This window comes from Dipteris shenzhenensis, chromosome 18 (assembly GCF_047967505.1).
Source record: "Dipteris shenzhenensis isolate YYH24624 ecotype China chromosome 18, Dip_SZ_1.0, whole genome shotgun sequence".
Taxonomy (NCBI): Eukaryota; Viridiplantae; Streptophyta; class Polypodiopsida; order Gleicheniales; family Dipteridaceae; genus Dipteris; species Dipteris shenzhenensis.
Window position 1 is genome coordinate 25,148,169 of NC_141613.1, and position 24,331 is coordinate 25,172,499.

The window sequence follows — 24,331 nt, forward strand, 5'->3', positions numbered from 1 at the left end:
TTATACTATTGCCACACATACAAGCACACACATATATTTATGCCTTTTACCTTGGTCAAATTTATCCATAACAGTTCCCCCCCCCGGGCAGGGAATGCACATCATTTCCATGCCTGGGACCATCATGTACAAAGAAGGGCTTGAGGTAACTCTTGTTGATCACCTTCTTGCCATATGGCTCAGGCACCTTCTGTACTTGTACAGACAGACCCATTGCTACATTCCTTGATGACTTTGTATGGACCGGTCCACAGTGGAAGGAACTTTTTGTCCATTTGGTGGTCCAATCTATTATCAAAGCATAGCACAACATCCCCCTCAGAAAAGTATCTTTCTCATCCCTTGCAAATCTTAGCATCCAAGCGGGCCTTTTGTCGGTTCTTTTGGATCTTTGTTTGATGTAGGGCAAGGTATCGGGTTTCATCTAACTTCTCAAGTTGTACCAACCTGGCCTCTACATGTTCATCTTCTGTCATCCTCTGTTCTTGTGCCAATCTCAAGGCCGGAATCTCTACCTCTAGTGGTAAAACTGCCTCAACACCATACACCAACTCAAAAGGAGTGTGACCTGTAGACGTTTTATGGGTGATGTTGTAAGCCCACATGGCTTCAATGACCTTCTGATCCCACTGGCTCTTGTATCCTGCGACCATTTTTCCCATGGATTTACAAAGGAGGCCATTGGTCTGCTCCGTTTGTCCCATGGATGTTGGATAATAGATGCTAGAAGTGCGATGATCAATACCCATGCGATCCATGAGCAACTCCACTGCTTCATTTAAGAATGGACTCCCATGGTCAGATACTATTTCCATGGGTGTCCCAAACCTTGTGCAGATACGTTCAAATATGAAATTTGAAACTGCCTTACCATTTGCAGTGGGGAGGGCGATAGCTTCGGCCCATTTAGTGACATACTGAGTGGCTACCAAAAGATACTTCTTTTTGCGGGCAGTCATGGGTAGGGGCTCGACAAAATCTATTCCCCACTTCTGAAACGGATGGATGGACATCACTGGGTGATGTTGCCTAGGATGCAAATCCTTCCTACCAAAGAATTGGCATGGTTCACAAGTTTTGCAATACATAGTGACATCCTTGAACAAGGTCGGCCAATAGTACCCAGCATGTAAAATCTTCTTAGTTGTATAGTCACCAGCATAGTGGCCTCCACAAAATCCATCATGATAATGCTTCAATACCTTAGGTACTTCATCTGCATCAATGGCCCGTCTTAGTACCCCATCCAGGCATTGACGGTACAACACTCCATCAAAGAGAGTGTAGCACCTACTATCTCTATAGATTTTCTTTCTCTCATAGCTAGTACTTTCTGGAGGAAAGGAGAAAGCGGTCAGAAACCTGTAGATACCACCATACCATGGATCCCCAAACTCTATGGCCACTACAAGGGTTACATTGAGGCACTCCTCTAAATCAATCAAAGCATTCTTCAAGTTGGAACAACCTCCTTTTACAATTTTGAAAGAAAAATCATATTCTTGTTAAACTGCCAACCATTTGGCCAACCGGCCCATGGGATTTGGTGATTGAAGAACCTGCTTTGCAAGACCATTGCTACAGATTATAATGAAGGACTTTCCAGCTACATAATGCTTAAATTTCTCAATGCAGAACACCAAAGACAAAGCATGTTTGTCAGCCTCAAAGTAGCATCGTTCAGTTTCGAGCAATTGTCGAGAAGCAAATCGAACGGGATACATGAGCTGATCCTCCCCTTGCTGGAGAAGAATACTTGCTAGAGTATGCTCACCAAACCCAAGATTGATATGGAAAGTCTTTGACCAATTAGGATTGCGTAGAATGGGTTCTGAAGCCAGATCACTCTTGATTTGTAGAAACCCATGATCACAATCCTCATCCCAAGAGAAATCAACCCCATCTTTTAATAGCATGGTCATGGGTCGCATCAAAGTAGCATATTGATCAATGAAGTGGCGATAGTATCCTACTAGATTGACAAATGAGTGTACCTGATGTTTGGTTGTTGGTGGGGAGAGCTTCAGGATATATTCTACCTTCTTGGGGTCAGGCTTGACACCCTCGGATGAGACAATATGTCCCAGTAACCTCCCTTAGTAGCTCCAATGGTGCATTTATCAGGGTTGAGACTGCCATTCACATCATTGACCCTTTGGAAGGCCAACCTAACCTTCATGACATGCTCTTTATGTGCTGATAATATATAGAAATCATCTAAAAACACCTCCAAGAAAACCCCCAAATAAGGAGCAAACACCATCTGCATAAACCTTTGAAAGGTAGTAGGAGCATTGGTGAGGCCAAATGGCATTACTTTGAATGCAAACGTCCCCCAGGGTGTGGAAAATGTGGTTTTAAGCACATCCTCCTCAACAATTCTGATTTGATAAAACCCGGATTAACCATCACAGAGTATACATCTCATGACCACTTACCTTCTCAAGAATGAGGTCTTGAAAGGGTAGAGGATGATGGTCCCTCTTGGTGGCCGCATTGAGTTTCTTATAGTTGATGCAGACTCGCCACTTGTTGTTTTTCTTTGGGGTGACTACCACTGGTGAAACCCATTCAGTATTGTGAACTGGCACAATAAACCCAACTTCTACAAGCTTCTGCAACTCTAAGCGCAAAGCGTCGGTTTGTAGGGGCCCTAATCTGTGATACTTCTGAGCCACTGGCTTAGCATCAGGCTTTAGCTCTATCTTGTGTTCTATGGTAGTCACATGGCGAAGGTGGCAGTAGCTAGTTGCAAAGAGGTTAGGGAAATCTTTGAACATTTCTAGGAACTCATCTTTCTCACTCGGAGTGAGGTCACGGGAAAGCATAGATTCAAGTTGTTGAGGACTAGCTGTCACCTTTTTCGCGGGTGGCGGGGTCGGAGACAATCTTTGAACATTTCTAGGAACTCATCTTTGTCACTCGGAGTGAGGTCAGGGGAAAGCATAGATTTAAGTTGTTGAGGACTAGCTGTTACCTTTTCCACGGGTGGCGGGTTGGAGACACCCCCATCATGTAAACTTCTTCCTCTGAGAACTCCTCCCCTCCGTCTGAATCTTCCATTGACTCAGACAGCGAGGATGACAGAGTATCATTGTCTTGCTCCTCTTCTTGTTCTGGTTCAGTGGCACTTGGTTGCATCGGGATCTTCTCCTTTGAAGCACCAAAAGGCATGTGTCTTGTCTTCCAATAGCTAATTGCATCACTCTTTCTCAACCACGGTCTCCTGAGAATGGCTGGGTAACTCCTGCCTGTATCTTCAATGTCCACTACATAGAAATTGACAGTGGTGGTCAACCCATTGAGAGTGATGGGAAAATCCTCAATGACTCCCAGGGTGGTGAGTCGTCAACCATCTGCTACCTTGATTCGAGTGGAGGAACGCCTTGTGCATTTCAAATTCAACTTCTTCATGATACGAGGCACCATGACATTACATGCAGCTCCCCCATCAACACACACACTTTTGACACGACAGTTATCTATGATGACATCTACTGTATGCGGTTGCCGATCAACTTCCTTAGAGATAGGAGAAATCTCTCGTACCTCTCCCTTTTTCTTGCTCTTTCTTGTTGAGAGCCCTTGCTGCAGCTCACGTCTCACCTTAGGGCTTAATGCTATTAGTTAAGGAAGCGTGATGCTCAAAGACCGATGAGCAAGGTCCTGAACGACCAAATAGTCTTCTTGCCCTGAGCCGATAGGGAAATACGAGGGCGACCACTTACTCCTGCGAGATATTTTATTCTTCTCTGTTGGTGGGTCTGCCATCTCAGCATCTGAGGGCTCTAAGAAGGACACCTTCTTCCTGGGGCGGCCCAGTGGTCCACGGTTTGGAGAGGGGTCCGAGGTGGTACGACTTCTCTTCCCGAGGTCAAGGACCTCTACGTTAGAATCCTCAGTGCCTGATTCACTCTTAGAAGATTCACCCTTGGGATATTGGGACATTCGGTGTGATAATGACACTTTTGGTGGCACTCATAGCACACAACATAGGCACGTTCTCTTGGAGGGCGATTGGCTTGATTTCTGATGCCCATCATCTCAAGCCGAAGATCATTCAGGGCCTTGGCTAGGTCATTGAATCCGGGTTCTTTAGCAGGAGGGTCCGAGGGAGTAGGAAGGAGGGGCACTCGTGGGTGAGGTTGGGGAAATCTTCCAGGCAGAGGGTGAGGATATACACCTTGTTGAGGGTAAGCATCTAAGGGAGGACCATACATTTGAGGTGGAGGCAGTGGATACATCCCTGATGAGGGGTGGAAGTATGCCCCTGAGTTGGACCCCCAGGTTGTTGTTGCAAGAATTGAGGGGGTTGCGGAAGGACAACTATCTTCTTTGAAGCGGGGTCAGACTGAACTTTATCAAACTTTTGAGCAATCTCTTGTGCTAGCACCATGGTCTCGAGATTCTCCCATTTAAGCTTGAGGCAAAATTCATCACTTGCTCCTGCTACAAGGTAGCTCAGCACATGTTGAGTCATTCCAGCTCAAAATCCGGCATTGTCCTCTTGCGTGGCAATTAAATGGTCCAGGAGCACGGTCGCTCGATCTACATATCAATGCACCGTCTCAGCTTCTGATTGCTTTAGGTTTGCCACTTGCAGGTACACATTCTTCGGCTCCTCTTCTTTGCCAAAATACTCAATCATAGCTGCTGTCAACCTTGGCCAACTTTGGCAAATGTCTTCGGCCTACTTCTCATACCACACTTGAGCCAAACCCTCTAGAAATGTGGGAAGAACCAACATCCATCTATCTTCAGTAAGAAAGTTGAGAGAAACACAACGGCGCTTGAAGGCCACAAGATATTTTCTTGAACCCGTCCACAGAACACGGGAATGTCAGCCATGCTTGGAAAATGGAAAAGAGAGAGACGAAATGAGGCTTATCTATTGGCAAACAAGGGAAAGAGGTAGCTTGAACTGAAAATCAGGTGAAGATACATCCAAAAGCACACATAGGCAGGGTAGGGTGTGACTGGTGTATTGTGAAATACTATATGAGAAGAATCTTCAACATAGAATAGCTTATAAATAATTTTAAAAGGACCAACCCTCATGATATTGCATCCATCTTTACAAGCGAGGGTTAGAGACATGGCGCTGCATGAGGTTGTTCATCAAGGCAAACAAGAATGCCATGACAAACGTCAACAGTTGGAGAGCTTGCACATCACCTTTTGTGAAGAGAGTGGGAGAGAAGGAAGGAGTCTCACTTGCAGCTTTCTCACATACACAATGGGGGAATATACACAAAGGTGGAAACTGAAAACAGTTTTCCTCTTCTTAGTTGTGAAAGCCAAAAAGAACTCTCTAAGTGCAAAAGGAATAGGTGAACCCTATATGTGGGTCTCAAACCAAACTCAGCTAACTAAGGTGGCATACTAACTGAGCCACTAACTAGAGTACATAAAGATAGCTGTCATCCAGCTATTATTCATGGGCGGTGTACCAACCGCATCTACAACTAACAAGTCGGTGATATAAATGCACAACGGTCACCTTGGCATATCACGAGTGGAGTTTGATATCTCAACAGTCCCCCTCGAGCTCAATCCCAATTCCTGCACACCAAGTAGGTCTCTGAACTTGCGCAGCTTCTCTGCACCCAATGCCTTCGTGAATATGTCAGCCTTGTGTACTTAGAGAGTTCTTTTTGGCTTTCACAACTAAGAAGAGGAAAACTATTTTCAACCTCCACCTTTGTGTATATTCCCCCATTGTGTATGTGAGAAAGCTGCAAGTGAGACTCCTTCCTTCTCTCCCACTCTCTTCACATGGTATCAGAGCTTGGTTTGTGGTAAGGAGCTCGAGAAAGCAAACCAAGTTCGTAGTGTCTTGGTAAGAGGATCAGTATTGCTTTCCTTTTTCGAGTTTGGGAGCAAATCTCTGTAGGTAGCACAGCCGGAAAGTGCAAGAGTGCACTGTCTCAGATTGGGACACCCTTCACAGTGCGACAAGAGGGCAATATATGCTGTGGGTAAGGGTAAAGCCTTTGGTGATATTATTTTTTTGATTCGAGGCCATTTTGGGGCCCGTTTTGGTGGCGAAAGCTTTTCGTAGGCACTCAGGAAAGTGCCCTGTTTTTGCTGTGTGACCACTATTCTGTAGGTCAGTGAGAAGTTATCGCAGAAATTACATCATATGCCTGTGTGCAGAGATATTGGGAGTGACAGAATCATTCTTATTGCCTGTTGATGCATAATCGTCATTAGGAAGTACTGTGTGGTCAAATACCACTCTCGTCAGTTTTGCAGATTTGCCCTTGTGAGGCAGAAGTTGTGTTTTTTTGCAGTGATAGAATATTTTGCAGTGTTCTATAATGGCATCTAATTCTCTTTCACAGATTGTCACTGAAAAGCTTGACAAGAACAACTTCCAAGCATGGAAGTTTAGAATGACAAATTTCCTTAAGGGAAAAGGCTATTGGGAATTCATTAGTGGAGTTGAACAAAAGCCAGTTATTCCTAATGTTCCCAATTAACAGGAGTTGCTGGCATTTAAAGGCTGGCATGAGAGAGCCAGAAAAGTTATGTATTGGCTGTCTATCAGTATTTCAGATTCTATGATTGTGCATATTTAGGATTCAAGCACGCTGAAGGAGGTGTGGGATACTTTGACAAAAATGTATAGCACAAATATGCAAGCCAGGAAAATGCAGGTCAAGTAGGAGTTCCATAATGTGCAGAGAGAAAATATGAGCATCAATGACTACCACATGAAGGTGAAGAAGATTGCAGATGCACTTGCTTCCATTGGGTCGCCAGTGGAAGATGATGATGTTGGAATACTGAAAGGAAAGTGTTGGAATACTGAAAGGAAAGAGTAGAGTTGACACAAATTCAGAATACTTGCTTATAGAATGAAGAAGAAAGAGGTCCTTAAGTAGGCACCTCATACAAGGTCACTGACATCACTGATGACCTCAAAGCTCCACAATCATCTCCTCAATCTGCTCCTAGATTCACTCAATCATCCTATGTGGCTTTTCCACCACCTAACTGTGCTTGTGGGCACCTAACTGTGCCTCTAGCACTCACACATAGAAACATAAGGTGTGCCTGAGGCATACACCTTGAGATATCCCAACAAACCCCCCCTCAAGGAAATGCCTCAGGCTATGTCAAGGATACATCTAGTCTCATAGTTTCTCATGCCATCTCATGGTGGTCAAGGATAAATCTATGGCTAGGTTCTCATGCTAGCAAGGGTTCCCTTGGGTGTAAGGTAAATAGAAAGGGATACAAACAGACCTTCCAATGGTTATCTCCCTTGCATGTACATGCACACAATGTCTGCAAGAGGTACCATGGAACAAAACATACACATGGCCTACATCATAAGGTGACCAGAGGTGTTTACAAAACACACACAACACAATAGTTTATTTTCATTCATTTTGGAGGACTATCCAGGCTGAGTACCTTGACATAAAAAGAAAAGAGATCTGGAGCATACATAGAGATGAGTTTAAAATGCATAATCTTCAAAGGATGCCTCATCTTGTGGAGGCTCATTCACTGTAAGTAGATTTGCATTTTCTGTCTTTGCTTTGTCTCTGCAAAACTTCTCACTATGGTTGTTTTTGCCACAGTGCTTGCATGAATTTACTTTGAAGTAGTCCTTTGAAAGGTGATTTGTCTTTCCACAGTGATTGCAAGGAGTATACTTGCCCTTCTGGAATTTCATAACATAAGCAGTGTCATTGCCTTTTCTTAACTCCATATGTCTTTCTTCTTCTTGGAGAGTTGAGATAATGCCTTCAAGGTTTGGATTGGGAAGATTCTTCAAAGTGCTTACAATGTGATCAAAACTTTCAGGCATACTCTTAAGTAGTACTGCCATAGCATCATCAGGGGTGATAGGAGAGTTGATAGAAGCTAACTGAGTCATAAGACTCCGCATATAGTTGACATGAGCAGCTAAAGTAGTATCACTTGCCATCTTTAATTCAAAGAAAGAGATTTTAAGTGATAGTTTAGATATGTGAGAGCTTGCACCAAAAATCAAATCTAGCTTCTGCCATGCTTCCGATGGAGACTCCAAGTCAGATATATGATGTATGTAATCATCACCCAAAGCTAAAGCAATTATACCATATGCTTTTTCTTCTCTTGCTGGATCCCTTGCCGGTCGTGTCGGAGCTGAAGATTCTCCAGCATTTGAGGCCGTAGAAGAAGCTGAAGGAGTAGGTTTGACAAGTCCCCATAAGTTCTCCCGCATCAATGCAAATTTTACCTTCATTTGCCATGTATGGAAGCCCTTTCCATTGAACTTCTCAAGATTATATAAAGTAGCCATGAGAGGGTCTAACCCAGATATTGGGCAGTGTCTATCTCTCTTACAAGGCAAAAAGAACTGAAATACTTCCAAAGTATAGGCACTTGATGTAGCAAATAGTAGTGACTAGTTTTCAAACAATGATGCTACTTTTTGCATGCTTCATAGAAGTGAATGAAATAAACACTTTCCAATCACAACCAAGTCTAGCAAGTCAAAACAAAACTGAAGCAACACTTGTAGTGAAGTTATTGAAAACTTCAAAAGACCAGAAATGCTAGAGTAGCATTTTATGTAGCATCATCTTCAAAACTTGTCCAAAACTGTCAAAAATGAAAAGCTGAACTTGGAGGGCTTGTAGCTCATTCTTCAAAGCAAAGAAAAGAGGGCTTTCTGAAGCAAAAGAAAGCTCATATACCAGAGAAGGTCCAGCACAGAGGTTGGACGAAATGGTGCGCACTTTTGCCCGGGAGAGTTGCTAGAGGCTGAAACTGAGTTTTGACGATTTCTCCCTCGTTACTGAACCAAATGACTTGAAAAATGGCTCAAAATCTTCGTCTTAAGGTCGCCCATCTACTCCTAAGAGGGCTCAGGCAATGGCGGAGCAGGCAGGGAGTATTGAGCAACAGAAGAAATTCGCTGTTTGGAGAATGGCAGCCACCACAGACGTTTTTTCTTCAATTGCTTGCAGGTGGAAGTTCGCGCATACTAGAGGAGTTTCCAGCTCAGAGGGTTTGGGCAATGGTCGTTTGTAGATGGAGAACCAAGCTCTCAAAGATTTTGGGAAGAAAGAGGAAAATGGAGAAGAAGAAGATGATGATGTGGCAGAAATGGGCTCAAGGGGGATCAAATGGCTCTGATACCATGTTGGAATACTGAAAGGAAAGAGTAGAGTTGACACAAATTCAGAATACTTGCTTATAGAATGAAGAAGAAAGAGGTCCTTAAGTAGGCACCTCATACAAGGTCACTGACATCACTGATGACCTCAAAGCTCCACAATCATCTCCTCAATCTGCTCCTAGATTCACTCAATCATCCTATGTGGCTTTTCCACCACCTAACTGTGCTTGTGGGCACCTAACTGTGCCTCTAGCACTCACACATAGAAACATAAGGTGTGCCTGAGGCATACACCTTGAGATATCCCAACAGATGATTTAGTTTCTGTGACCTTGAATGGTCTAGGAAAGGATTATGCACAGTTCTGAAAATCCATTGCTGTTCGTGAGAATTTTCCTGATTTTGGGGAGTTGATTGCTCTTCTAATTTTTGAAGAGCAGAGAAATAGTGGTGCATCTTCTTCAGGAGGAACTTCAAAAGAAACTGTCTTCTACTCAAATGCTGGAAGACGTAGAGGCAGAGGTAGAGCAGGCCGATCTGGAGGCCATGGCAGAAATCAGAATATGCAGCAAATTCAAGAAAAGAAGTCCTATGGAGGAGGACGTGGTAACTTTAGAGGCAAGGGGAGCCTAAGAGGTTGTGGTGGATGACAGAGAGGCCAAAATGCAAACAGCAATGTTGAATGCTACTACTGTGATAAAATGGGTCATATGGTTAAAGACTGCTATAAAAAGCAGAATGACATCATGACTGGAAAATTGTAGCAAGGCAATTATGCATTCTCTAGTAGATAGAGTGATGACAGAAATGAGCATCTATTTATGGTGCAGCACATGACCAATTCTATGACAAGTGCAGAAGAAAGCAATGATGTGTGGGATGTTGACTAGGTGTGTCAAACCATATGACAGGTCATGTAGAATGGATGTAGGATGCAAGGAAAATGGAAAGACTAGGATTTGTGGAGACTGGTGATGATACTGCACATCCTATTGTGCAGATTGGTAAAATTCCTTTGTCTATGCAGGATGGGAAAAAGAAATACTTGTCTGATGTATTTCATGTCCTGAATATCACCAAGAACCTGGTTTCTATTGGTCAAATGGTTGAGTAGGGCTTGTAGGTCAGATTTAATCCTCATGGATGCTTTGTTGAGGATATGAAAAATAAAGGCCGCTTGATAGCAAAAGAGAAGAAGGGCAGGATGTTTACGTTGGATGTGGACATGCCTGAATTGAGTGCAGCAATGTTTGCACAGGGACCGGTGTAGTTGCAGATATAGATATCTGGCATAAACGCATTGGTCATGTTAATGTACAACGACTTAAATTAATGCAAGCCCAAAATATTGTTGCAAGATTTCCTAAGTTCAAGGTTGTAGAAATGCATAATGTATGTGAAGCCTGTCAATTTGGAAAACAGGCAAGGAAACCATTTCCTAGACATGTTCAAGAGAGTAAGAGGCCATTGGAATTAATCCACTCTGATGTGTGGACTTCTAAAGCTGCATCTATTGGAGGATGCCATTATTTTGTCACTTTTATTGATGACTACAGCAGAAAAGTTTGGGTGTATTTTATGAAAAAGAAAAGTGAAGGGTTTGGGCATTTCAAAGCTTTCAAAGCTATGGTTTAAAAAGAAACAGGCTTGCAAATAAAATGCCTAAGGTCAGATGGAGGGGGAGAGTACCTCTCAAATGAGTTTGCAAGGTCCTTGTAGGAGCATGGCATAAAGCAGCAATATTCATGCAGTCGTACCCCACAGCAAAATGGACTTGCAGAAAGGAAAAACAGACATATTGGAGAGGTATCTCATGCCATGCTCAACGAAAAAGACCTGCCAGATTATTATTGGGCTGAAGCAGTTGCTACAGTAGTCTACATAATGAATAGGACTCCCACTGCAGCAATACATGGCATGACGCCAGAGGAGAGGTATACTGGTAGGAAACCAGATATTTCTCATTTGAAAGTTTTTGGTTGCATTGCCTATGTTCATGTGCCAGATGATTTGAGATCCAAGTTGGATCCAAAAGCTGAGAAGTGCATCTTTATTGGTTATTGTCTGCAGTAGAAAGGGTATAGATGCTATAACCCTTCTACTCGTAATTTTACAGTGAGCAGAGATGTTTTTTATGAGATGAGGAGCTGGTGTAAACCAGTAAATGTGATTGATGATGTAGATGCACAAAATGGTAATGCTGCACAGAATTCACAGCAGCAATCACAAAATATTAGTGGACCTATAATGTCCTCTAGTAGTGGTTCACATACTTTGCCATGGACAAGCAGATTGAGATCACGAGGATCTCCTCAAAACAATGCAGATAATGGTATGCAAGTATCATGAAAAGGAAAAGAGAAAGTAGATCATCCCATGGTTGATGTGAATGCAGGTCACTCTTATGTGGATGGTGAATCAAGTGGCTCAAAACAGAGCCTTGATGATGAGTTGGGTATTTCTTCTGTTGTTACACCTGGAGTAAGGAAGATAAGGGATGTTTTGAGAGCACCTAGTAGTGAGCCTATTTTGCGTAGGTCTACCAGAGCTAGGTATCCTGTGGATAGGCTGAAATATGATGGATTTAAAGCCATTCACTATGCCTATATGGTCAAAGTGATACATGAACCAGAACCCACTTCTTTTGAGCAAGCCATGGGAAAATAAAAATGGGAGAAAGCCATGGATGAAGAAATGGATGCCTTGGAAGCAAATGCTACATAAGAATTGGTGCCTTTGCCTAAAGACAAGAATCAATTGGCTGCAAGTGGGTTTATAAGGTGAAGCACAATGCAGATGGTTCTGTGAACAGATACAAGGCAAGATTAGTTGTCAAGGGGTATGCACAAACATATGGCATTGATTATGAAGAAACATTCAGTCCGGTTGCAAGGATGGCAACCCTAAGAGCATTCATTGCTATGGCTGCATCAAAGGGATGGTCTTTACATCAGATGGATGTAAAGAAGGCTTTCTTGCATGGTGATTTGCAAGAAGAGGTCTATATGGAGCAGTCACCAGATTATGTTCATGCTGTTCATCCTGAGTTTGTTTGCAGGTTGAAGAAAGCCTTGTATGGATTGAAGCAAGCACCTAGAGCATGGTCTGATAAGAGAGGACAGTATCTTGTCACTATTGGCTTTCAAATTTCCAAGGCAGATTTCTCACTGTATGTGAGAAAAACAGAGAAAGGTATTATGCTGCTTGTCATTTATGTTGATGATTTGAAGGATTTAGGAGAGCTGCGTTACTTCCTGGGCATTGAGGTGATTAGATCCACAAGTGGGATATGGCTCTTGTAGAGGCAGTATGGATTGGACATGCTGTCCAAATATGGGATGACAGGCTGTAAGGCTATTTCAGTTCCTTTGGAGCAGAATGTGAAGTTGAGTGCAGATGTAGGTGAGCTTCTGGAAGACCCTATTATGTACAGACGCATAGTCTCTGCATAGTAGGAAGTTTGATTTATATGACTATTACCAGGCTAGATTTGAGCTATGCTATTGGGTTGGTAAGTCAGTTTATGCAGGCTCCAAGGAAACCGCATTTGGATGCAGTTAGACGCATACTGAGGTATGTGAAGTCCACATTACAGTATGGACTATTTTATGAGACTGGGGTTCAGATACAGCTGCACAGATACACTGATGCTGATTGGGCTGGTAGTATTTTTGATAGACGATCTACCAGTGGATATGTGTTCTCTTTTGGGAGTGTTGTAGTCACTTGGAGCAGCAAGAAATAGCCTACAATTTCCTTGTCAAGCATGGAGGCTGAGTACAAGGGTGCAGCAATGGCTGCATGTGAGGCAGCTTGGTTGCATAAGCTACTTTATGATATGCATCAGTCTACAGATGGGCCAATTGTCATTTATTGTGACAACATGAGCAGTATACACTTGGCAAATAACCCAGTCTAAAACGCTAGAACAAAGCACATTGAGGTGCATTATCACTATGTGTGGAAGAAGGTTCTAGTAGGTTTTATTGATCTAGTTTATGTCAGCACACAGGATCATAGGTGAACCCTATATGTTGGTCTCAAACCAAACTCAGCTAACTAAGGTGGCATACTAACTAAGCCACTAACTAGAGTACATAAAGATAGCTGTCATCTAGCTATTATTCATGGGCGGTGTACCAACCGCATCTGAAGCTAACAAGTCAGTGACATGAATGCACAACGGTCACCCTGGCATATCACGAGTGGAGCTTGATATCTCAACACCTTTAGCTTCTTCCAGCTCTTGTAGTCGCCATGCTATTTCTTCAAGGGATGTGCGGTCTGGTATCCTTATTTTGAGCAATGTCCTTGAGGACCTTTCTGATGATCTTCTGAAGTCGGTAAACTTGTATCAAATATGCCCAACACTTAGTTTCATGATTACCACAACCTTTGCATTCCTTACAAATGATCACCCTCATTCATGGCTTGTGGCTTTGTTGGGGCGGTGCTTCCACCCGCTTCATGCGTGATTGAAGTACAAGCTTCTCGTGTTAAGAAATCAGCAACTAAATTTTGAGCTCGAGGGATATGCTGAATTTTTACCTCTTCAAATTGTTGGCAAAGTTCCAATGCTTGTTGATGTCATGGAACCAAGCCTTTGCTCCGCACCTTCCACCTTGCACTAACTTGTTCACACACGAGTTGAGAATCTCCTTGCACCTCAAGTTGCTTGATGCGATGTTCTTGCACCTTTTGTAGCCCAAAAATGAGTGCCGAATACTCAGCTTGGTTGCAAGTACTTGCTGGTGCAGACTTGCTATAACAATACACCTCTATCAAATTGGAGGAGCCAAGATGTCATCACACCAAGACTAAAATCCGGACATCCCAAGTTTCTCGGTAGTCCAAGATAAGTAGAAGGAGAGGGTGGGGAGAAATCAATACTTGAGCAAGACGTTCAGCACCAAATAAACTTGCAATCGTTTGTTGATACTTTATCTTTAGAACAAAAAGAATTAAAACTTGAAGCTCAAAATGTGGCACAAAGGGTTGATTAGGTACAAAGGGATTCCTTGGTTGAAAAATTACCAACCGTAGCCACGAGCCCTAGAAACCTTTGTAGTGAAGTCGAGAAGAAATCATTCCAGACGAGCTTGTCCACAGGAATTAATAAGAAGATGCGCCAAATCTGCCCCCAAGCTTGTGGATCATTCCACCCTTGGAAGAATGTCACCCTTTTAATTACCTCTGATGGAGCAAGTAGCTCGGTCACCGCACAATGAGTAGAATTGGAATCAAAGCCCTCCCAGTGTATCACTAGTTCTTCACCTTGAATCATCCACAGTGTATCATCCCACCCGTTGTCTCCTTGAGCAATGCATTGTACAATCAGTTGTTGAAGATCGACATGAAGATCAAGAAAGAGATCTCAGCAATTGGTAGCCGTAATGAGCGGAGGACCAAGCACCAAATCCTTGAACTCGTCGTGAAGTGACATAAATATCCACCCTCCTCGTATGGCGTGCATCCAAGGAGTGAACTTGAAAAAGTTCAGAATCTACGATCTAGTATGAGATATCAATAGAGCACATGAAATGAAGTACTTTTGCCTTTTACAGCAAGAGAAAACTTCCTACGGTTAGAGAGTTATAGTTCATGAGATTTCACCATATAAGGAATATCATTACACTTTCATCACTTCCTATTTGCTGGCCCATTGGTAAGTCTTCCTTTTGTGAATGGGGAGGTCTTGGGTTCAATTCCCACTCCTTAAAAAAGAGAGGAGAGGAGAGGAGAAGAGAAAGAGAAGAAGAGAAAAAGGATAGGGACACGAGATGTTTTGCAGAAAATCTGTCACGACCAGAAGACGCAGGAACCCAGAGAATCAGTCGCGATCTGTCTACGATGCATAGATGCACGAGCCACAAACAGGGGTGCACGAGTGTTGCAGTTTTGGAGATGCACCTGGTACAACTAGAAGATTCGCTAGCCAGAATACGTGCAGATGCGCAGGAACCGTGAGCAGAAGGCACGTAGACTGGAAGCACAAAAGCAAGGAGTTTTACAACCGCAGAGATGGAGAACTGCGAGCAGAAGACACGCAGATTGGAGGTGCAGAAGCAGAGAACCGCACACGGAAAGTGCTGCAAAACTACACCCAGTCGTAGGAGTAACGAATTTTACGCCACTAGTCGTCGAAACTTTGATCCTAGTAGCCACACCACTTCTATTAACTAGGAAAGAAATCGAGGGCTGAGGCTTGACGCTAGGCATGGCGATGCTTGAGGACCATGGAGGAAAAGGGAATGTGAGGGGAGGTGTTAACATGGGTGCGAAAAGGGCTTAAGAGCGGTAGGAATGAAGAGGGGGACTATGGCACAAGGGGGAAGGAAGAGGGGAAAGAAGAGTATGTACATGATGGGAGGTGGAATGTAGAGATGGAGACATCAAGGGAAGAGAGTCATGCTTTATTTGAAAGGAAGGATGGGGGGGAAAATCAAAGTACTAGCTAGGTGGCTTTACAAGAATGAGAGTGTCCATCAAGGAATAGCCCCCTCCTTTTATAGCCAAGAGAGGGGGTCTCTCCTAATAAATGCATCCTCCCATATGCATGGTGTGTGTGGAAAAGTCTCCCATGTGGGCTAGGTGGGTACGCCCTCTCAATTGTGTGTAACAACCCTTTGCCTCATTTTTAAACATAAATCAAGCCCCATATCCCAAGTCTAAGATACTCCCTTGGTCTCTTCCCAATTTTATAATACGTTCAAACATCTAGGAGGACAAGTGGAGGGTTGGCACAAGAAGTCTTGCCAACTTTCCCCATTATTTAACTTGCACTCTTTGACTATCTACACCCCCCCCACATGGTCCTATCCTACATGGAGGGAATAATCTAATATAATATCCATCTCCACCTATTTTATATTACTTCTCCCATGGTTCTTGGGCCATGTCTCACTAAATGCAAGCATGGGACCGCCTAGGTGGAGGGGTGGCACATGGAAGAATCATGCTACCTTAACATTTTATAATATTACTACCATGGATTATGTACAACACACCTTATGGGTCCTCTTACGTAGAAGGGTGGCACATGGTCATGCCCTGCCACCTCAACGCTGGGCCCTATGCACACCATATTTTATTATACTATTGCCACACATACAAGCATACACACATAATTATGCCTTTTACCTTGGTCAAATTTATCCATAACTCTGTGTGTGTGTGTGTGTGTGTGTGTGTGTGTGTAGCAATTATCGAGCTACTGCCTTCTCATAGAATCTTGAACATTGTACATCAAAAACTAATTCTTTGTTGTTGTTGGTTGGCCAAACTCTTGAAGCATATCAGCCTTGACATCCTTATTGTAAGCTATTTCTTCTTGAATCAATGGCACCTGAAACAACAGAGATATAATTCCTGGGCTTGCCACCATACCTGGAGCTATAAGTCCTCCCATCTTTTGAAATTCTTCATACTGAACTATTGCCTCAGGTTGCGCCTTCCAAACATTCCATGGTAGACTGGCAATTCCATCAAGACATCCTCCTCCAACCAATTCGAATGGAACTTCATGTCCAGCAAAATTCAAAAAATTTTTAATGCACTTTGCTCGAATGGTTTCTTCATCGATGAAGAAATAGTTTCCTCAATAGAATTGTCTTCTTCTTCTTTGGCAGTCATCTCTACCTCTGGCTTTGGCTCAACTATCTCCTTTACCTGTGGACTCTTGCGTGTTGGCTGTAGCGCACGCTTCCTCCCCATGTTCACTTCTATCTCAGCAACCTCACTCAACAATTGTAAATCAACTTCTTCCACTCTAGCGACTTCTAACAACAGTCGAAGATCCGCATGAAGAATAAAACCCTATGAAAACAGAGCCAAGCTACCATCCATATAGTCAGCACAACTCACAATACTCCTTAAGATTACATTCCATTGCACTTCGACAAGTTGAGTAGATTCAGAGCTCTCCCACACACAAGTCTGAGAATGCAAGCGCCAATGTACTACATTCTAATGCCACCGTTGGTCATCGCTTCATAGGATAATTGCACCCCTTGGTCGACTTCTTGGTCCATGCAAAATATCATCTCCAGGTGACCCTTTCGTATGACCACCTCGCCTCATGCCAAATATCACCTCCACGTGCAAATGTACAACACTTTTTAGGATCTTAGTCGAACCTATGTCAAACATGAGTTAGAACTCCCCCGAAATCAAATTCAGATTGAACCCCCACCGGATCATCTGCAGGTTGGATCAGCTTCCGGAGATAATATGTGTGTCGGCAATCGGTCGAAACTCAAACTGGTCAGATCATCCTACAGTTGGACCCCAGCTAGAGACTACAACATCCCTCATGTAGCCCTCTATCATTTGCTTAATTCTCCAAGAATATTGCCACAATCTTCTCATGCACGAATGAAACTATTCTGATATTCCTCCATACTGAGAACAAGGGAGTCAGATTTGTGAAACCTGCCAGCCTTGTACTGTCAGCATTACTTTTATATTCTCCACTTGACAAATGCAAATCATTACTGCCCCCATGCTTGTATTTTTACATACTTTGGCTCCAACCACCTTCTGCTTTGGTTGAGTTCAAGGATCATTCCAAAAATATGGTTTAAGCCTAAAACCATTGACTGGCTTAGGAAAGGTATTGCCATGCAAATCACTTACTAGAAATGTTCCTTGGCTGAGTACTTCCACAATTCTATAAGGTCCATCATATCTCAATCTCAATTTTCCTGGATGAGGTCCAAGCTTAGAGTTATACATCAACACCAAATTACCTCTTTTGAATAGTTTGAATTTTATATTCCTATTTATTCAAGCTTGTCTTCTTCTCTGAATGATCTTCGAAATGCTTGAACTAATAATTCTATCCTCATCTAACTTCAACAATTATTGCTGAATTTTGAAATTCATGGATTCTTCAGGAGACAACTTGTGTTCTACAGCAATCCTCAAGCTCCCCATAATAAACTCCATTGGAACAACTGCCTCTGTGCCATATACCAATCTGAAAGGAGTCATACCTATGGTTACTTTGAAGGCTGTTCTAAACGCCCACAAAAATTGAATCTAGCTTCTGATCCCAATCCTTAGGATTATCCTCAACTTCTGAAAATTTTCATAATGATCTTATTTCAACTTTCAACCTACTATCCACTACCCTGTGGATAGTATGCTGTAGATTTCTTATGCAACATCATGTGAGTCTTAGCTAGCTTTCAAATGACCTTATTAATAAAGTGAGTACCCCTAGATTAGACACTATCTCAATTCGTATTCCAACACTTCTTCACTTATTACCTTTCAAATCTACTGCCTCAACCCACTTAGTATAATAATCAGTAGCAACAAGTATGTATTTATTATCTGTATACTTGGCTGCTGGCTTAATTGGGCCAATAAAATCCAAACCCCATTTTTGAAAAGGTTCAAGTGGAAGAATTGGTTGATGAGGCATCCTCTCCTTTGGTGAAGGTTTTCCATCTCTTTGACATGCTAAACACTCCTTTGCATATTGATGAGCATATTTAAACATTGTGGGCAACCACATGACTTCTTGCATAATTTTTCTTCCTGTGACCTCCCCTGAGAAATGTCCTCCAGCACTTCCAGCATGTGCCTCTATCAATATTGCCTACTGGTCATGAACTGGCACACATCTTCTAATTACTTGATCAATACCTCTTTTATAGAGCACACCAGCAATAACCAAATAAGGCTTACTCAGTAACACCATTTTCTTTTCTGATCCCTTGTCCAAGAATCAAGCATCAATCCATCAGTAAGGAAAACCAACATCCGATCATACCAATCTTTTGGATCATCCATTTAGATCACGAACAAGTTTGCATGTGGTAGCTGATTTGGAACTCCAATAGGATCTTCTCCTGTGATAAGTCTACTCAAGTAATCAGCAATTGCATGCTGTCTCCCCGGTGTATGAATTATCTGATAATCAAATTCCTACAACAATAGCATCCACCTTGTCTTCATGTTAGTTGTGGTTTAGTTACCAAAAATCTCAAAGCCTGGTGATCTAGATGAAATGCAACCTTATAGCCTATACCATTCCCAAAGCTTCTCTTTCAGTGACTGCATAATTCTTTTTAGCCTTTGTGAACACTCTGTTGGCATAATAAATAGGTCGGAACCATTTTTTATGCTTATTTTGCGTCAATACTTCTCCAACTGCCACATCAAAGGCATCTACAAATACATGAAAGGGTAACTCCCAATATAGAGGTTCTAGGATAGGAGTTGCTACTAACATCTTATTTAAAACATTAAATGCTTGCTGCTGCTCCAATCCCCATACATATTTTACTCCCTCTCTTATCAGTTTGGGGAGTGGCATACATACATGTGAGAGATACCTCAAAAATTTGCTATGCCATTTGATTTGGCCAATAAATCTAGACAATGCTTTGACATTCTTAGGAAACAAATATTTTTGTATGATAGATACCTTCCTTGGATCAATAGCCATTCCATCCTTAGATATAATGTGCCCCAATAGCACACCTCTTTCCATAGCAAAAGCAAATTTACTTGGATTTAAGCTCAAATGAGCCATCTGACATTTTTCAAAACATAATCTGAGATGATTTGAATGATCTGATCTTTTACAAAAAACTGTAAAATCATATAGGAATACTCTCATGAAAGAAGTAAGGTAATCTGCAAACACAATGCCTACCACATCCACTTCAAACAATGGTTCTAATGAAGGCTTTCTTCTTAAAAAATAATCCTCTTCTAACTTTGCTACCATATTAATTCCCTCTGCCTCTATGGGTTGCATGCATCTAGGAAGAGTTCTCTTTGAAGTCAAACTTATTTTATACTTTTTCTTTCCCTTCCTGACAGTAATCCTTTCAGCTCCCCAATCCTGCTTAGCTCTTGCAGCATAGAGCCAAGGCCTCCCAATAGCATAGAGTATGAACTTTCTTTTTCCTCCATTCTTAGTATTACCAAACTTATTGTAAATGTTAGTCCCCGTATACTGGTTTTGCTGACCTCTCACTATACCCAATGGTTGGATTCTTCTCTGATCAACCATCCTGACCTAAAAAGGTGCTGGGACCAATTCATTCACCAAAGCGCTTATACAACTCCTCTGGCAGTATATTAACACCAGATCCCCCATCAATGAATACTTCTTGAATTATTTGTCTTTTGTATTCCACATCTACTGTAGGTACTTTATAATCAACATTCTCCACCATGGATGTATATGTTTCCACATCTTCTTCATCTTCCATTCTTACTCCCACTTCAACTATAGAAGGTTGTTCCTTATGGAAATTCTGGCACAACTGTTCTTTAAAATTAGGTATTAGGTTGAGCAATTGATCAAGTGTTATGTGAATCTTTGAGGGTCGCAATTATCTAAAAAATTCCTCTTGACCTTCATTATTTTTTGGCTTTACTTTAGATTCTTGTACTTACTCCATGCTCAGAAACTTCTGCTCCCATTTAGGTGCCTTTTTTCTTCTTTCTTACCTTCAGTTTTCTCCTTACTCCTTTCGACTGTGTTCTGATCACTGTCCCAACCAGTCATGCTAGGTGTCAGATTTTCCTTCTCTGTTGTGTCACTCTGGGCATCCTCTTCTTGAAACTGATCTTTTTTTTGCTTTATTTTCTTGGTTTCTACCATTCTATCATTACCCTTATCAATGTCATTATCTTCCTGTAAGAAAACAATACAACGTCTGTGCTCAACAGATAACACGATCTCGTATGCAAGAGAGAAAACAGATAGTATGGAGAATCAAAATTTTGATTATTGTAAAACTGATACAATAGATGGCGCTGCCTCCCAACCGTGCGCTCCTGTGAGAGAAGCTTCGATGGCATGCTGGAAACAGTAGAGGACGGAGGCTGGATGCTAAGGCATCAGGATTGCTGTAGCTAATGATGAAATGGGCTTCACGGGCTTGCTCTTATATAGCCACTAGTCATAGTCAGTTAGACCCAATTGGGTGACCGACCCAGTCCGCCCAAAATGGTCGAGTGGGGGTCGGTCCCGATATAGGCCACCGACCACACGATAGAACCATGGCGTAAAATAGAGCAACTAACCTACAGTCTCCGTTCCCATCTGGGATCATCTGGGGCTCCAAACGGGCCCCGCAACCCGAGAGTGGGCTGCCTCGAGAAATGCTCCGTCTACCCTCAGTGCGGTCAATCATGGGATGCCTTCTCGCACTTGCATGTAGCCTAGTTGGTAGTGTGCCAACTCTATCTGAAGCCGTCCAACCATCAGGCCACACATGGCCCCCATCTGGTGTCCAAACCAGGACCTACCGGATAACCGAGCTACTCAAATGCCTTCTCCTCATATGGGGGGCTTACAAGTAGAGTTAACTGGTTCCCGCATAGTTACACGAGAGTGGAGCATTGATATCTAACACTTCCTTCATCTGATCTACATCTGACTCTGCTGTTGGATTGTGTTCTGACTGTTCTCTCGTGATGACTGTCGGAACTGTGTCGGATCCGTGTTTCCTTTACTGGACTCCTCTCCTCTATCTTTCTTTGCTTCATTTGCTATGTATATAGCCCTTAAGACTGCATCCTTGACTTCTTGCTATTCCTCCCATTCCACCAATTATTTCGGATCAAATGCCAGTGGATGTTTTGCATGAACTTGAGCCTTAGCTGCCGCTCTTGTAATTACCAAGGCCTTAGCATTTGGCTGAACCATGGACACCTCAGCTTCCTTCCGACATTTTGAGAAATCACACTCACATTTAGGATACTGAATATCATGTTGACCATGAATCTTTGTGACTATTCTTGTAGTCTCCTCCTGGAAGATCTCTTTGGACTCCTCCTCAATTGTCTCCAAGATGACCACATTTACCCCTGCTAGTGGTTGTGGTGGTGGGTTTGAATTGAGTATGGGGGTGAAATTCACAATGGGTATGCCTCTTTCATTTCTATGTTTACACCACAGTTCACACTGCGGACCTTGACAATGTCCATCCTCAAGCCCACAATCCATGCATGCTTGACTGTTTTGTCTTTGCTATGTATTCCAGTTCTAGTTTTGTTGTCTTCTAGGTGTTGCATTGTTATATCTTGGGTTAGCTTGTGCTCCCACTTGATTAACCGCTATTGTTTGGGCAGCTTGTACTACTGGCTGCAGATGAGGAGGTAACCTCCCCCTATAACTTAGATTATACCAACAATTTTCTTTATCATGATTATCTTTCCCACAGTAGTCACATGGTACCTTTTCTTTCTTTGATTGTACTCACATTCTTTTCAGTTGTTCCTTAATCATCTTCTCAAGTTTAGAGTCTCCTTTAGGACTCCTTGGCTCTTTTTTCTTGGTTTTTGCCTTTGTTTTGGGCTTCTTGTATTTATCTTTTTTCTTCCTCTTCTTTCCTTCTAATTTCTCATCCGATCTTTGTCAGAATTGTCATCTTCTAAACTATGACTCTCTTCACTATTGGAGTCAGAGTCTTTCTCTTCTTCTGATTCAGAATCAAAGTCATTGTGCTTTTTCTTCTTTACCTTCTTTTCTTTGTTCTTTGATGCTCCAGATCTTCTTTCTACCCTTTGAGCATCTTCCACCAAGTTATTGAAATCATTTGCTCCAGCAAGTTGGTCACGGCCTGCTACTGTGGTCTGCAACTCATGTTGATCCCTTTGCAGAAATAATCTCCCGGATGTTCTTCAGAAGGCCTCTATGGTGCTGCCAACCTGACTTTCTGTGCATAATCATCCACTAGCAAATCTTTTTGCTTCATGTTGCGAAGCCTTTTAAGCACTGCCTCTGATGTTTTTTCCTTGCAAAATCTTCCCAAGAAAGATACCTTCAGTTCCTCATATGTAGCAAAGTGTGGTAGCCCATGCTGAATGAACCAGGTCATTGCTTTCCCCTCCATTGTGGTTGCAAACTGCTCCTTCTTTACTGCATCTACTAATCCCTAGAAATCGCTTGCAATCCATCGGGTTTTGAACTGCCCTACATGATTATCAGGGTCTTGTAACTTTTTCCCTTTGAACTTTGCAGCTTTTACCAGTGGATTTGGATTTGCCATGATGACAAGTGGTTGAACAGTTTGTCTCCTTCTTGGTTGAGGTGACAATGGATTGAACAAATTTCTTTGGGCTACAACACAAATTTGTGCTGCCATATATGATCTATAGGTCATTCCGATGAAGAATTTTGATGGTGACTCCTGGGTCAAGCTTGAATTTGCTTCCTCTGCTTCTAAATATTTTGAGCTCTGAGTAGAATCCGTATAGGATCCTTCCCTTCTTGGAACATAGTTGACATCCTCATTGCTTTCACCATCTTGTTGTTGTTGTTGGATATCAGTTTGACTTGAGGCTTCGGACCTAACCCTCGCCCTAGTCAAATAAGTGTGACCTCTTTGGGTAGGAGTCTCTTGTTCTCCTATGTCTGACATTCGCCACCCGCTCCTCCATGAAGGTAGTGATCACCCTCGATCGAACTTCAGTTGGAACTTCTAGTCTTCTTTACATGCTATCTTTCACATTCCTTTTCCATACTTTACGACCATAGGCTTCTTGCTTTCGATCATCTTCTTCTAGAATGGGAATGCCTTCTTCCTTCTTCAATCGCACCTAGCCGTCTTTCTTACGTCATCTTTCTCCTTTGAAAATTGAATCAAGATCTTCACCAACACTTGATTCACACTTTTTGCTTGCCCATTCCCTTGTGGGATGCAAGCCTTTATTCTTTTCATCTTGGTCTCTGGCTTCATCAAATTGCTGTGGCTTCCATCCATGTCACTAACACCTTCTAGCACGGCATCAAGCTTCCTTGATTCCTTCCATCCGATAAGCTCTTTTAAATTCAAACCAACTACAGGATCGCCAAATGTGTTCAAGGAGTTTTTACCCAGAGCACTTCTACATCAAACCTTAAGTAAATACTCCCAACTTTGACACAGAATCGGAATACAATCAGATACAAGTCAGAACCAATTGCAACTCTAAAATGCATTGTAAATAGCATATAAAAAGTAGAAAATGATCTCCATTCATTTATCATTGTTGGATTACAACAAAAGATTGCAGTAAAACTAATAGGCACAACATCATTGCAATCCAATTCATCTTTGAGTTCTATTCTATTCACAAGATTCTCTAGCACGAGTCTAATAGTTACATGCACATAATTGAATAACTACTTTAGGACGTTGACCATAACAATCAACCCCTCTAAGTATTATTTTGTACTAGAGCTAGCTATAGGTGCCT

The 24,331-nt window shown here is 42.4% G+C and overlaps 1 protein-coding gene across 1 annotated transcript in view; it reads left to right on the forward strand.

The window, feature by feature from the left end:
- Positions 1-24,331, forward strand: part of LOC147890997 (GABA transporter 1-like) — a 65,255-nt gene that overhangs the window by 8,619 nt on the left and 32,305 nt on the right. The window lies entirely within an intron of this gene.